Source organism: Papaver somniferum, chromosome 11, assembly GCF_003573695.1.
Source record: "Papaver somniferum cultivar HN1 chromosome 11, ASM357369v1, whole genome shotgun sequence".
NCBI classification, from domain to species: Eukaryota; Viridiplantae; Streptophyta; class Magnoliopsida; order Ranunculales; family Papaveraceae; genus Papaver; species Papaver somniferum.
In genome coordinates, this window is record NC_039368.1 from 30,138,054 (window position 1) to 30,142,642 (window position 4,589).

At 35.6% G+C, this 4,589-nt stretch overlaps 1 long non-coding RNA gene across 10 annotated transcripts; it reads left to right on the forward strand.

The window, feature by feature from the left end:
• The first annotated feature begins 587 nt into the window (after positions 1–587).
• Positions 588–4,589, forward strand: LOC113322518. 10 transcript variants are annotated; one of them, XR_003347195.1, is made up of 9 exons: positions 588–1,854; positions 1,977–2,096; positions 2,185–2,286; positions 2,513–2,573; positions 2,711–2,852; positions 2,946–3,158; positions 3,253–3,382; positions 3,474–3,567; positions 4,177–4,589. It is a non-coding gene; the product is annotated as an uncharacterized LOC113322518 (long non-coding RNA). The 10 variants fall into 10 exon arrangements; XR_003347196.1 differs by having other exon boundaries at positions 2,185–2,246; XR_003347193.1 differs by having other exon boundaries at positions 1,977–2,286.

Sequence of the window (4,589 nt, forward strand, 5' to 3'; positions counted from 1 at the left end):
TGAGATTCATATTTATCGATTTTGATGATGTATCATGCTAAGTTTGAAGTCTGAACCCTCCCGGAGCTTTTTGGTTCATAGTTTTTATGCGTATTGAGCCTACGAGTGTGAACTAAAGCTACTTCATGATCTGTATGACTAGTCAAAATTACTTCGTGACCTATTGACTAGTCGAAATTCAAACCGAAAACACAAAGAAAAAACACATAAGCACAAAGAGAAAGCACAAAGAAACACACCAATTATAAAATTCATTTCTTATTTTTCATCTTCATTCTTATATATTTTTTTGGATTTTTTATATCAGAATGTTAATAAAAATATCATAAATTTATTAATATTTTTTGTGGATTTTTTTTTCGTGTCAAAGGTTGATAATAAAATGGAATACGTGAATTCGTATTAGCACAAAGAGAAACACACATACTTCTTAATCCGTATGACTATCCCAAAATACAAGCTCAACCGTCAATTGTTTTTTCTCAATCCGTATGAGTGGACCAAACGAAATCTGGTCTGTCCATTATTTTCATTCATCCATTTTAGGTTGTATCACCACACCCTCACTCGACCACTCAAACTCTAATACCTATCCGTTTTTCTCTTTCTTCCTCTCCTCTGCTAGATGGGTTTGATGGACGAATTAATTGAAGCAGAGAAGTTAGGGTTTCAAGGAATACAGAGATGGGTTTGTGTTTATGTTCAAGCTCGAGGGGAAATCAAGGGATAATTTGTGAAGTTGGTGTTCAAATGATCAGAGATTGGTTTTCTGCTTCTGTAGGTGACTGATGAGAGAGGGTTTGAATCGAAAAAATGGAGAATAAAACCGATGAAACGTTTCCTGGTGATGAATCTAACTGGGATAATCAGTCGTTTAACGAGTCAAATCCATCAGATCTAAAAGATATGAAGAAGAAGAGTCCTGAAGTTGAGAAAATACCAGAAACAGTTACAGAGAAACATGATCGATTGGGGGAAGATTCGTGCAATGGAAGTTCTGAAACTATTGCCAAAGATTCAGTTGTTCAAGACGTGAAGAAATCATCGGAGACGACGATCCTTGTTACAGAAACTCGTGAACCAGCTGAGTTATGGGAATCAGTGGCTGAGTCAAAAAGTGGTGGTAATGGAGGAGAAGAAGGGACAAAAGAGAGTAGCGACGTGCAAAGTTCCGCGAGCTTGTCAAAGAGAAATCGACGGAGGAAAATCACTTCCGGAAGTAGTAGCGGTGAAGAACGAGAAACAGACGAGGTTTCTCCCGCCATCAAACGGAGCCCTGTTAAATCATATCATTCCTCTTTCGAATAAAAAATGAGAGATCAGAGGTGATGAAATTGAGAGATAGAATAAAAAATGGTTGCCAAATTGATTCTACCGCAACAATTAAAAGCTGGGTTTGGATTAGATTTGAGAGTATTGTGATAGAGACTCGATGGTGCTAATGGTGGTCGATGTTGCAGCTTTGAATGAAGATTTCTAGTGGATGATTGCAGGTGGAAATAGGAGCTTGTGTTGTTGTGTTGTTTTTGGCAGTATTGACAAAGTCTGGTTTGAATTAAGTGATGTTGGAGCTGTGTTCTGTTCTTAAAGGAGTTGCTGCCATGGTCACAATTGCTAGGTGGTCATTGAACTGATGCTGCAACAGATGGCTGCAGTTTTGGTGTTAATACATTGAATGGCTGATTGAGACTTAACTGGATTTTGGCAGTTAATTTGCAGATAGAGCTGGCATAGCAGGTAGTTTTGGAGACTGTAAGTGGTGTTGCAGGCTAGATAAGGAACTGAACTGAATTATGTCAAGTATGGAACAAGTGGAGAAGCCATGAATAAGGCTGTGAAGACATTTGCTAGCAGGTATGAAGGGGAAGATTATGTGTGATGCTAGTCAATTTGATTTTAAGAGATTTTTATTGTTATATAGCCTTTTCATCAGTTTGATTTTATTTTTTATCATCAATATTTTCTTTCTTCTGTAGTCATTATGATGGGAAGAAGTAGAGGGGGATTATCACAAAGATCTAGTGGGCGGGTTGATCCTTTGCACAATTTTGTGTCAGAGAGAAGTCCAATTGCAAGACAGAAGCCACCAACAAATGGTAATGAAATATATATACATTTGTTTTGCACATTCATTGTTCTGCTTTGTTCCAATATCCAATTGGTGACTTTTTGTCGGAACTGCAGAAATTTAGCCCTTGGGAAGTTGTGAGACAGGACATTGGGTTTCCTATCACATTCTATTTTTGGTTAGCATTTATAGTTTTCATTCTTGATTTAATCATTCAGGTATATTGAAAACAAACCCATGTTTTCATCTTATTTTGTGCTCATCAACTGTTTGTTTCATAGTTTATGAAACCTCCATTAGAAAAGGACTCACTTTTGTTTCCTGTCATCATTGTCCTTATGTGTTGATAATGTTGAAATCACAAAGTATTTACAAAAATAAATTGACAGGATTATTGTGTATAATCCTGTTGCACTCTATTAAACATTCGCTTGTGTGTTACAGGGATTCTTCCATGGATGTACAACCTTGAGTGGTTAAGGGATGTCCCTCCTGACAAGGCAAAGTAAGTCAACAAATTTGGAGCATACCTCTCTTTTTTTTATTGAATTGTTTTTATGCTTGAAGTTTCAAGTTTTTAACACTTTTAATTAAAGGTTACTTGATTTTCTATTATGATAACCTCTCTGTTTTAAAAAACAGGGGGTACAAAAGGTGGATGATTTAAAGATTGTCATGGATTTTGACAATCACTCAAGCATAGAGGTGACTATAAACCCTATGTTCAAGCATGTTTTACGCAAATTGAGCCAAGTAAATATGGAAAGAGTTGCAGATTGCTAGGGTAATAGGACTCTTGTTATGTACTTTTTCTTTTCATTTCGGGTTCACTCTATTTTTTTTTATGAAATCTTATAGTAATTTCTGTCACCTTTAGGACCATTACACGCTTGAACTCGATGATAAATTTGCTGGCATTGAGAAAGCATATGAGGACAGCCAATAAGAGTTACGGGGCAAGTTTGAGTAATTATTTCAGGGTAAAGTGTAAGCGTAATCTCCAAATTTCTTTAAAAAATCCTCCTGAAGGCTGAAAACTTGGAAAACTGGGCCAACATGTGTGATTACTTGATAGCACCGGAATTTCATGGTAATTATGTTTGGCTCTAATGAGAATTTAAGTTTTTCTAAAGTCTATAGTGGTTTACGTGTAATTCTAATTCTATATTCCTGTTTTTTCATAGCCAAGATCGAAGAGGGCCTGTTTTTTTCATAGGCAAGATCGAATAGGGAAAGTGATGCAAAAAACAGACAAGATCTAAACCTAAACCACAAAATGGTATCGAGAGCTTTGCAAGAAAGACATTTGACAGGGTATACTAGGAATGCTTAACTTGTTGCCTTTTTTTTTAATTTGATTTTATTATTGTATCATGTTTACTTACACATCCACGCTCTATCATAGAGTAAGAGGTCTAGCTATTGATCCTTTAACAATGTTCGATGAGATCCACACGGATAAGAATCAGAAACTTCCTCTAATATGCGCAGAATGAAAGGTACATTTTTAAGTTTTTGTTCAAGATGTAACTGCGTGTTATGGTTGATACTTTATCGATGTTCCTGAATGATGTGTGCGACTCGATAGGAATTTAAATACAAATGGAGAAACTGTAAATGATTCCTGTGAAAAATATAGATGTCATTGTTATGTTTTGGTAAAAAATTGGTATGTTTAAGCTCTGAGGCTGTGGCATTTGGAAACAACTTATGGACCCGAAATCTGTTACTTTCCATGTTCATCAGTTGGATAATGGTACATGAATAATTCATTTGAAAAACTCTTAATTCCAGCAGCTATCCTCATGTTCATGATAGAGTTAGAGTTATCAATGTTCTTAAGAGCATGTATTGCGATAGCCGATATATACTGAATCTTAATATTGATGTAGAAAATTAGGCTGTTTTTTCTTTTTTGTTATGAATAGATTATGGATGCATTGTTCGATATATAGTAAATTTAGCAAGGTTGCTATAAACCGTATAAATTTTCTCTGTTTTGACTTGAGACCAAATTTTTGGATCATTCTAATTTTCATAGAAGTTGAACTTTGTATTTTATTGTTCTAATTTGAATTGTTCACTATTTGTATTGATGCTGCAAACAGGAAGATATGAAGGATGAAACAGAGTAGGTCCAAATTCATCAAGTTAATGAATATGGCTTTAAAGAATTTAGGTCAAGCTTCTCTGCCAAAGGATGCACTAGATCCAAATGTGAAACATAGGATGGAGGGCGACAACTTGAAGATGAGAATGATGCTTATAGTGAGGACGAGGAAAACGCGAGATATGGCGAAGAAGAAAATATGGTGGATGGTCAGTATCGGGAATGATTGGGAATTGGATGAGCATATAATGAAGCTAAAGAGGATGAGGAATGAATGGAAGTATGACAGTACTTGTCTGGAGTTTTTTGCACAACATTTCTTAATTACTCACACATGTATATTCTGGATATGACCCGTATGTTAGATCTTTTTTCTATATATATAATAGCTAGTTCTGACTTCTAAGTTTA